At 31.7% G+C, this 12,477-nt stretch overlaps 1 non-coding gene across 1 annotated transcript; it reads left to right on the forward strand.

Annotated features, from left to right (window-relative positions):
• The first annotated feature begins 12,049 nt into the window (after window positions 1-12,049).
• On the forward strand, window positions 12,050-12,120 carry Trnag-gcc. The gene has a single exon. It is a non-coding gene; the product is annotated as a tRNA-Gly (tRNA).
• Window positions 12,121-12,477: the final 357 nt, after the last annotated feature.

The raw sequence follows: 12,477 nt of genomic DNA on the forward strand, positions 1-12,477 counted from the left end.
CAGATGGTAAAGAAAAGGAGTTTCATCTAGCCTCACCATTTATAAGTAAAATGATTGTACCTTTAGCCTATCCCCATTAGAAATACAAGTAAATTTAGTAAAATAATTGCACCATACACAATAAAAGCCCCCAATTTGTGGTTCAGGTGCCCATGCCTTATCGGTTTCCCTTCCAGAAAATATATGTTTACGTTACCTTATCTTAAGAAATATAACGGTACAAACGGTCGCGTTGGGATCATTTGTCCAGGGTTGCCACTACATTATTCTTATTGTTTATTTGAGTGAAATGTACCATTATCTTTGTAATGTTAACACGTTCACTGCGGCACAGATATAGCTGTACTTTCCATTACTGCGTTACGGGTCGTTTTAAACCTTGTCCTATACCAGAGATTGTGGCGGCACGAGGCATATTAAACCCCACCGCCCGTAGGAGACCAAAATCCTTTTTTTGGCGCCAAATAAGACAAAGTGTGCGGTTTTTCTCCTGATTATTAATAACAATGAGTTGATTGACCTAAATCTACCGCCGCCCGTGGTTAGATTAGTTAGTTTAGATTCTATGGGTAAAATAAAATTTGGGGTCTGATGTACCCCATACCGCACTGAACAATAGCAGTTTTTCATACAATTTAGTGATGGGAAAAGAAATATCTATTTTATTTAATTGTATTTATTTATCAAACTTATGGATGTTTTTCATTAAAACAGGCCAAACAATAGGTAATATTGTTTGCAACCAGTGCATTCTGTGACAATTTTCTTTACTTTTTTGTCAGCCTCACGACTTGTTAAGAAGGTGCGGAGTTTTTAGTAACATCCTACACGTCTCCTCTTCTTTGATCCCTTTAAGAGATGATGTGCCTTGTTTGTTGGCTTGTTGACTTGGGCAAGAGTTAAATTTTGATGAGCCATACACCGATTGCCGGGTGTTTTGGATTTGCCGCTAGTTGATTCAATGAACAAACACACTAATAGTAATCATGATTATCAACCTACCTATTTGAAGAAAGTTACTCAACATGTCACATTCACGTTTCTATTAACGATATTTATTATAACGAGTACCTAGTTAGGATGTTTGTAAATTACCTGTATCTACATTCAAGTCATTCTTTGTAAAAGCTTCAATAAGTTGTTCCACAAATAGTCTCGAATGCGTTGCACAACACTAACCGACTACGACACTAACTAAATTCTGCCGAGTGTTAAAATTGGGTGCGAGGGTATTCCTTTCAGCAATCAAGTAAAGAATTTAGGTGTAATTATGGACCAAACGCTTTCTTGGTCGCAGCATCTCCAGCATATCAGTCGCAAATTATATGCTGCATCTAACTCCTTACGACGCCTCCGTAACTTTTTACCCATACCGACCAAAATTATGTTAGCACAATCCCTTCTCCTTCCTATTCTTGACTACGCTGATGCTTGCTTTCTAGACTTAACATCTGAGCAATTGGATAAACTTGAGCGACTTCAGAACTATTGCATTCGGTTTGTTTACGGTCTCCGTAAATATGACCACGTTTCTCATTTTCGTAAGAAGCTCAAGTGGCTCCCGATCCGCCTTCGCCGGAATGTTCATTACCTGCAACTCCTGTATCGTATCCTCTTCAATCCCAAAACTCCTTCTTACCTAAAAGACCAGTTCCAATTCCTGCACTGTGATAACTATTCTCTGCGATCGGTGGACAGGTTAGTGCTGTCTATGCCTCCGCATCGCACACAATTCTACGGTGGCTCTTTTTCCGTAAGGGCTACCGGATTATGGAACTCTCTGCCAGTTAGCATCCGACAAGCTCAAACGCTGTACACCTTTGCCAAACAAGTCCGAAGCCACTATTTGAACTTGGCATTTAACTCGGATTAGTAAGATTAATTTATTTATTTATTTGTGTTTTACTTTATTTTTCTATCTAAACTACAGTATGAGTTTATGTATGTATTTATATTATATTATTTGAATGTGTATTATATTGTATTATATTATATGTAATATATATAATATTTTATATGTATGTATTTATTATAGATCATATATAGCTATGTAGGTATATATATTTATATATATTTTGTACTTCCTACCTACCTCCTCTTTCATAATATTACTCCACACAGTAGGTTGCCTGGAAGAGATCACTCTTAAGTGATAAGGCCGCCTTCTGTGCTGGACTAGTTATAAGTTTTAATTTTAAGGATTTATTTGTATGCCAGCACAATAAAGTGTAAATAAATAAATAAAATAAATAAATAACCGCGTGAGCTAGCTTAGGATGCGGTACGAGGTGCGCGGTGGTACGAGGTGTTCGCAACCTCGTTCCGCACTGTGTTAGAATTTTTATTTGTTCAGTGCGGCACGAGGTCTTATAAACCCGGTATTAAGGTCGGTATACCATTGAACTAGGAATCAATAGCACATCTCAGATATATAGATATCACTTTCCTACACTGAACCAGATGGAAGTTATGCCTCCCGCACGACAGAGAAGTTTACGTTTTTTCCTACCGCTATAACGACGAGACACGGACAGGATGTTTCAAGCCCTGTTTCGCAGCTAACGTGTTAATGCTGACATGCTGGTTTTCTTTGAGAATGTGTTATGTTATGTTCTGATACCAGACACTTTTTTTAATCCATTCTTAAAAAAACTCTATCGTCACAATTCCTTCCTCTTTGTAAATAGGAAAATACTTGATCAATTTTTATGAATTTTTTTGTGTATCTGGCCAGTCTGAGAATAAGTAATTAAGTATCTATTAGAAATCTAAGTGAGCAAAGTATCATTGCAAAACAAAAGACGAGTCGTCTGTTAATGAATAAATTAATAAACAGTTTCAAATGAATAAGTCCAAGTAATTTTTATCATAATGGAATTAATATTATATGAAATATGTTAGAGAAGACTTATTACATATTATTAGTATATATTAGTACTAGCTTACCGCCCGCGGCTTCGCCCGCTTTCTCTAAAACGATTTGAGATTTAAACTATTCTATCTTTCAAGTTGGATCGAACTGCACATGGTGTGCGAATTTTATTATAATCGGTTAAGTGGTTTAGGAGTCCATTGAGGACAAACATTGTGACACGAGATTTATATATATATATTAAGATTTGTATAATTTCACTCCTAATCGAATTTGACGGTGCTCTTCCCGATATCTTGAGTGCGTAGGTACTCATAGTCACTTCAATTTTGTACGAAATTTTTTCGTATAAAATTATGTAGGGTCAAACCTCATCAATTATTTAACTTATAAATTACATATTATCACATAAACTTGTGATCTCTATTAAAACTGCAATAAGTATTTATTTGGCTTCTATAGACTATACCTACTAGTCTTTATTTCACATACTTACGCCAAAACTATTGATAAAGTTCATCACATATTTACGAATAAACCCTCTGAATAAACCACAAAAAAATCTACGATGATATTATGTCTTGATACTTTTATTAGCAGTAAGTAGTTCAAAACAGACACCAACAATTAAAGTTCAAATTTCAAATTTTACAAAATTTCAACAAATAAAACTTATTCGAATTAAAAATGTTACTTTAATCTCAATTTATACGAACTTTTTAATTCAGTTTAACACTCCAATTAAATATATCTAGTGACAACCCTAACACCAGCCCTAAGCTGTTGATAATGGATTACCAAGGGCTTAGCATCTGTACCAATTCATCAGCTCTGATCACTTGATCGATTGCCTGATTTATCAGGTCAGCTAATTGAGTGAACTCATTATTTTGACTACATCATTGTTTATTTACACTTTGTGGATATTATTATAGATATTGTAATGTGTGATAATTAAAGGCTAAATGTTTATAATAACCACTTTAGTAGTAGGTATATAATATGTAAAAAAAAAACAAAGACAAGATTGTGAACACATGTTTAGAATCTCTGTTAATTGATTAAATTTCCTGAATTACTTACTAATTAAATCTTTCCGCATACACCTCGATTTTGTTTACGAAATTAAAATCAATAAGACCTAAAATCTTACGCCCGTAGTCTAATGTTTGAAACATTAAGACAATATAATAATCGTATTCAAATGTATGAGGTTAAAATAATATATTCCACAAGCTCGTTAGAAATGCAATGTATCTCTAAAGTAACAAGGCAAATAGAATTTATTTGCGTTTCTTAAAATAAATGAGATTACAAAGTCACTGCATTCATTTCAAAGGTAGTCGTTTTAAATTAGATGCTTTGCAAATGTAGTCTGCTTTGTGTCGCGTTTATTGAATTATTTTAAAATCATTTATTAAATTCAGAGAGCTAAGTGTATTACAGTGCTTATTAAAATGATTGATTAGGAAAAAATGTAATTGTGCACAGGTATGTAAAGTATTTGGATTTGTTTAACATTCTCTTAAAATTTGGTTTAATAGTTTAGACTTCAGATGATAGAGATAAAAATATACCATTTTTATACGTTCGTGTGACCCGTGCAAATAAGTCGTATGTATGCAGGTCCCTACCCCTAAAGTAAAATAAACACCAGAAATATCTCTTTTTCGGCTGCAGTGCCAAAAATCGCCAAATTATCGGATCTCTAAATACCTAGACGGTTTCTTTTTAAGCTGGTAAAAAGTCATTTCCCTACCGAATGGGCAATATCCTCAAAACTAATTTACTTCGATTGTATCAAACCATAGTTCATATTGAGCCTAACAAGGAATACCGTCCTTTATCCATTCACTACCAGTATAAAATAGGGTATCAAACAAGCTATTAACAACGCACGCACACGAAATTTGTCGCCTGACGTAAATTTACGGCCTCGTTTCAATTTTGGCAAAGTTCCTCCGCTTTGTGGCTGATAATGCGGGAACTTTAAAGTAGTTTAACTTGAACATATCAAATGTTTATCTATCGGCGTGTTATTAATGATAAAGGAAGCTCTTGTTATCTATACTAATATTATAAAGCTGAAGAGTTTGTTTGTTTGAACGCGCAAATCTCAGGAACTACGGGTCCGATTGGAAAAATTATTTCGATGTTAAATAGCCATTATATAGGCTAAATAACATCACGTCATCATCATATTATTATTAGTCTGTGTTTGTAGTATGTAATCGACGCGGATCCTACTTTTTGACACACTTTAAATAGACAGATTTAATTCAAGCTTTGTACACTTTTTAAGGATCGGTGAAAATTAAATAGTTTCACCTTATTAAAGGCTTGTGTACTTATATCAAACACTTTAATAAAATAAAGATTTTAAAAAATCTTAAGGATTGTTTTTTTATTATTATTTTAGCAGACCACAGAGTAATATACTACGTAGCAGACCACAGATAAAACAGAAAGCGCCTCAATTTGCATAAAATCAAGGTTACAGTGATAATTTCGTTTCAGGATTCACAGAAACGTCCGGGAAGGGTTCTTATTACTCTCAATGGTGTAATTTAGCATTTTTTATTTAAATTTTACTGGTACTTTGAAGTCGAATGAATAATATCACGTTTTTAGTGATTTTAGCTATGGCTGCCGGTAGATACATTTAATTTTTTAGCGAATATTATAATATAAAACTGTTTGCACCGAATTTTTAAATATTTATTTAAGACTTATACAAATAGAGAAACATAATGTCAAGATTATGATTACATGGAAATCTATACCTATATATATTATACCTATCTATCTAGTAGATATATTTAAGACTAGCTGCTCCGCGCGGTTTCACCCCCGTGGCTCCACTCCTGTTGGTCGTAGCGTGATGATATATAGCCTATAACCTTCCTCGATAAATGGGCTATCTAACACAGAAAGAATTTTTCAAATCGGACCAGTAGTTTCCGAGATTAGCGCGTTCAAACAAACAAACTCTTTAGCTTTATAATATTAGTTTATATAAACCTCATTCCTTTGGAGTGCTGCCAAACAAAGTACCTTTACGACTAAGCACTATTCTTATTCTTGCTATCAAAACACTTCGTTTTACGATTCAAAATATTCTTCTTAAAATTTGCCGAAAATAAAAAGCAAATGTATGGAACTCTCTGAAATATGTCTGTCTCCCTCGCACTTATGGGCAGTGCAATCAACCATGTGTGGTAATAACTTTTATGCTTTAATTTTATGATGAAGACTTCAGTTAAGAGTCATATTCAGGTGAGAATAACTCATAATATTTTTGCAATAAATCTGTATATTATTATTTATTTTCTTAACTCAACTGAAAAGATACGATTAGGTAGTACCTAGATATGGTTATAAATAAAAATTATTTTTTAATTAAGTATTAAAGATTTAAGAAAATAACTAAATAATGAAAATTCAGCACAATTATATTATTACACGCACAATAAAATACCTACTTACACGTATTAATTTTCCAACTTTCCAATACCTACGAAAGTAATAAAAACAACTTTTTAACTGACTTCAAAAAAAGGAGGAGGTTATCAATTCGGCCAGTATTTTTTTTTTTTTTTAGCTTACCGCCCGCGGTTTCGCTCGCTTTATCTAAAACCTAATAAATTATATACTAAAACCTTCCCCTTGAATCACTCTATCTATTAAAAAATACCGCATCAAAATCCGTTGCGTAGTTTTAAAGATTTAAGCATACTTATTTATCGCATTAGCTCATTTATCGAGGAAAGCTATCATCATCACGCAAAGACCTACAGGAGCGAAGGAATTTCGTTAAAATTGTCAAGTTAAATATTCCACAGAAGATGAGTGACGAGAAAATCGTTGTGAAAAAATTATAAGAAAACAATCTAGTTAACATAATTAAAACTGCTTTGTTATTTACTTACCAATTTTCAAAATACTTACAATAAGAAGAAAATTGTATCAGAAAATAGGTGCTTAAGAACGCTAGTACTTAGGTTACTTAGGTAACTACTGACACAGAAAATATAATATAATACCTACAAGTAAGTGCCTATACTTAATTAAGGGGATTATAAAGCTGAAGAGTTTGTTTGTTTGTTTGAACGTGCTAATCTCAAGAACTACTGGTATGATTTGAAAAATTATTTATACATATTATTATATTAACATCACGCTAAGACCAATAGGAACGGAGCAATGCGGGTAAAACCGCACAACACAGCTAGTGTAACATAAAAATAAATAAAAAATCATTAAGTATTTTATGAAATTTTAAAGATAAACATTGCTATTTTTTATACAACATAAGCATTTTCATCAGCCTTAAATTCGCACTAATTACGAATTCAGAAACACAATTTTTGTTTACGTTATCTGCATTCGATTTACATTTCATTTGAATAATTTATTACGTGTGGGATTATATATTAAATGTTTTATATTAAAATCATTGCTTTTCAAAAGGTACAGGTATATACTTACTGTTTTTTATGTAAAATTTAAATAATTATTTTTTTGTGTCAATACAGTAATAGATAAGATTTAAAATATTGTCATCAGAATGACGAGACCTTAGCGAGGGACGCATACATACCTACAATCTACATATTATATTATTATGCCCATAGGTATCTCATCAAATGTAATGAAAACCTTTTAATCTGAGTTTTATTAATTGTCTGTTATATCCCACAAAAACTTCACACTTGTAACTATATAATTAACTGTAAATATATTTTCCAAATACCACATACCTAATATTATGACGTACCTACCTACAGGCTACCTAAATAAATTCATATCTTAACTAGATACGAATAAAACTAAAATAGAAAAAGAAACGTCCGATAAAAGCTACTTATAACAAATTCACATTATTCAGTTATCGGAATGAAGGAAATTCCTAGAAATGAAATCTGACATTTCATTCGAGAACATTCTAATGTATGCCATTCAAAATGAAACATCGAAAATTGAAATTGCATTCCGATAAACGAAGTTCCAATCTTCAATTTGGATTTAGATGCATATTATATTTATTTGACAATATTACTTTAGTATTTTTGAGGTTATTTTCCATATTTGTTTAGAAATTAAAGATTTTACGGATTTTAAACGCGATTTTATTGTTTTTGTAAGTACAATTCATTATCTGGGTATAATATCATATTATAAAACTGTTGTATAAGTACCTAAGTACATTTTATTATAGCGTCTTATATACACCGACCCCTGTATATTGTAAACAACAGTAGATATATTACCATAACGATATATCTAAACAAATTATCCTTTTCAGAACAACCACGAGAATAATGATTCATCATCATATTTAAATTATATTATCAAGACAAATAAAAACAATTATTTTTAGTATATAACACATTGTTTATTATTGTATTAAATATCTTTTAATTAACCTCCTTGGTATGTTGGAGTTGATTAAATTGTGTATGAAGAAAAATCTGTGTTTTATTTCCTTTTAAATGCTAAGTGAAAATATTATATTATTTTGTTGAAACTGAGTTGAGTGAAACTTCTTTATCGGGGTTGGAAAAAATTTAGTGTAACATTTTTTCGTTACGAGTGACATTTTTCCGTTACGCGCCATCTTTTTCTTATCCCTACCACGCGTGATTCGAGGTATTTCTGTAAAGTTGCATATAGTAAATTATTTTTTTGAAAAATAAGGTCATAAAGAAGTTTCACTTCTTACGTGTGTACACAAGTAGGTATACGCACACATTTTTTTTTATTTTCCATTCTATAGGTGCTAGTGTATGTAACAGAATTTGTATTCAAAGTAATGATGTGTTGTGTATAGCAAGTATTCTATGTACTTCAGACGAATCTTGTTATCCCCTATTTCAATAGATGATGTATCACGTAGGTATGTGAAATATAATAGCTAAGAGTTACATGTATCCATATTATAATTTTTTTAAAGGTTATTACACTATCGTGTATATGAAATAGGGGATAAGAGTTACTTGTTCCTATTGTAAATGTTTAAAGTCTATTACAGTACAAACTTAACTTCATCTATTTTTTTTTTTTTTTATTATCCTTCTCGTAATCGATTTTTTTTTGAAGCGTGATTAGTTAACTATTGATTACTTACATTGAGAATTTAGGTACCATAACAATTAGGTTATATTAATAAATTAATAAAATATAATCTTTATTCATAAATTCATGTTTAAGTGGTGCTTTATAAAAGTGCTATTATCTGTTTTTATATGATGACTAGCTTTCCGCCTGCGGCTTCGCCCGCGTATTCAAAGAAAAACCCGCATAGTTCCCGTTTCCGTCGGATTTCCTGGATAAAACTTAGCCTATGTTGCTCAGTGAAGATGATGAAATCGAATTCGAATGAAATCGGTCCAGTAGTTTATGCGTGAAAACCATACATACATAATTACAAACCTTTCCTCTTTATAAGCCATCATCTGGTTTCCATAACACAAGCGAAAGCTTAGAGTGGGATCAGATCGTGCCGTGTGTGAAAATTGTCCTGAAATATTTATTTATTTATTTATAATATTAGTATAGAAGTATAGATTATGATCGACGAAGTAATAATTACCTATCAATATTTCTATTACATAATACATTACTACAACGTAAGTCATAGATGTACATTATTTACCTCTCATATTTCTACAGTTATTTCAAAATGTACTCAAATATGAAATATTTGTACTAGATAGAACGTAGAATAATATTTTATTGTGTTATGAAAGCAAACGACACGGAATGTTATTCCATGCACGTTGCTTTCGATGCAGTTTCTGAACAAATAGAGAAATACTTGTAGGTGTTTATTTAAAAATACAAATATGGATCTCTTTCCGTTTTGTTTCTATGATAGTTTCTTCTTTACTTTGTGAACTTTGTAACAAAATTACAATAAAAAAGGGAAATATGCTCAGACAATCTTTCATAATATAATAAACAGGCGTCAGGCACCCATAAAACGTGCACAAAATATAACATCAATTTAGTATATTTATATGTAATAGCTGGCGACAACAAGCAACTGGACAAATCTAGGCTGATAATGATGATGATGATTATGATGATATGCCTAAGTTGCCTAAGTCCTAAGAGAACTTTTCTTTGAAAAATATATTACACAAAAGTTTACAATAATTACCTATAAACCTAAAGACAACATCAAGCTAAGTCCAGGACATAGGTCCAGGATAATCGACATCCTTATCACTATAGAATGATCTCTTCCAGGAAACCTACTCACATTTGTACATTCACCAACGGTAAATGTACAAATGTGAGAACTGAGAAGGTAAGTAATACATATTACAAATCAACTACTTACTACAGAAAAAAATATGTGTGCGTGTACTAGAGTACACACGTAAGAAGTGAAACTTAGGGATAAGAAAAAGTTGGCGCGTAACGCAAAAATGTCACGCCTACGGCGTAACGCAAAAATGTCACGCCTACAGCGTAACGCAAAAATGTTAGGTACACTAAATTTTTGTCCAACCCCGATAAAGAAGTTTCACTTCAAAAATAACTTAAAAATGGAAAAGTATTCGATACTACATATATTTCATTTACAATAAAGCATAATATATTAAACCTGGCAAATCTACAAACGTGCCAAGAGGTTAACCTTTCCATGATACATGTTAAAATATAAATATTTTATATAAAAGCCAAAGTGTATAAAAAATATGCCTATGAAAAGATAGCGAAGGTCTACACAAGGGACCTGGCTCTTTAATAAAGCCACTGAAGATATTTCAAATATATTGTATTTTTTATAAGGTTGCTTTTTACGTGAATGCGTAATAAGTTTGAGATAAAATAATTCAACTAGTTATTTTCGCACTTGAGACCTTATTTTATAAATTTTATTAAAAATTGAACTTAACGAATTCGCTAAGAACAAAATATCGCACTTTTAGAGATAAAATTATAGTAACTACGAGTTATTTAGCGAGCTCAAAAATTTTTAAAACTATAATTAATAATAAATAGGTAGGTATCACAGTAGGTATGTTATCTACGCTGAAGCTGAAGCAACTAGGTAGTAAGTAGGTAGATACTGATGATGATGATGGTAGGTACGATTTAAAAATCGGACCGAATATTTTAATATTCATTCTGTGTTAAAAAGGTTTTTTTTAAAGCCACTACAAGCATTCAGATCGAGGTAATCGGAATTAAAAAAAAAATATTTACAACTTTTCGCCCTACACTGTTTACGTTAGGTACATTTACATCAAACGAACATAGAGCTAGACTCACTAGAGCATTATTTCGTGATCTTTTAGTGTAAACGATGACTCTTTCAATTTTGTTCAGTATTAAAACATTGGATAGAATCTTTTCGAACGCACTAAAAACAAAAGAAGAATGCTCTACGCCTGTTTATGTTCTTACTGTTCTGTGGCCTGTTTACACCAAACCAAGTTTACACTAAAAGATTTTCATATAGTGGGGTTAGAATGAGCATTCGCTCGTTTGATGTAAATGCACCGTAAGACGAGTTTAACTTTTATTTAGAAAGTGACATTATCTTTTCTTTGCGACAGAATTCAGAAATATCAAGGAGACGCATTCATCTACAATTTACAATGAACCTTTTAAAGCTTAAACAAAACATCACTTTAATCAGAAGGAAGTATGGTTCTCAATAGTAATCACTTAGAAATCTGGATTCTTTTATCTTAGTTTTTAATAACTATTCTTTCTTTTCGCCATTAGTTTTATGAAATTTTGTTGTTTGTTTTTTTTCTTAAAGAAAGAAACGAATAAAGAAAGTGCCTACTAACCTTTTGTAATTGAAATTCCTACTAAAATAATCAAAAATTGGACATCATGTCTATTTTACAAAGAAAAATGAAAAGAAAAAAGATTCGACTAAAAGATAATACCTATAAATGCGAAAGTTTGAGGTACCTATGTTTAATACGAAAAAAGGTTGGTCCAATCCATCCTTTTTTCGAATGAAGGCTGGATTTACTTTAATAAAACTTATAATAAGAGAATAATATATCATCAAAAGACAAAAATATAACACATGAACTATAGAAGCAGATTCGTCCGCGGGTAAAACCGCGCGGCATAGAATACTGAATATACATGGAAGTTTTTAATAAGCCTACTGATGTTTTACATAATTTCACACATTATATACAAGCATCGGTGGTTCAGTGGTAGAATGCTCGCCTGCCACGCGGGCGGCCCGGGTTCGATTCCCGGCCGATGCAATCTCTTTTTATATTTTTTTTATTCATTTTTATTTTTAATCATAATAAACATTGACCTTTGAGATATGGCTCAGCTTTAGAATAAGCAACACCTCATTTTAAATTGATATTTTTTTGGTAGATAGGTATGGTTAAGAGGTATCATTTACCAAAATATCAAGGTGCGGAGTGCATTTGTTTTTGAGATATATTTTTTTGAAAAAATGTTATATAACCTCCAACTGTGCAAACAAAACGTGATTACTGTTAGTTACAACCATGAAATGTGCAAAAAAAAACGCGATGACATATTAAACTTCAACTCGTTTCGATAAAAGCATTTGTGAATGTCAAATTTCCGCGTCAATGACATAATAT

The sequence above is a fragment of the Colias croceus genome, chromosome 10, assembly GCF_905220415.1.
Source record: "Colias croceus chromosome 10, ilColCroc2.1".
Taxonomy (NCBI): Eukaryota; Metazoa; Arthropoda; class Insecta; order Lepidoptera; family Pieridae; genus Colias; species Colias croceus.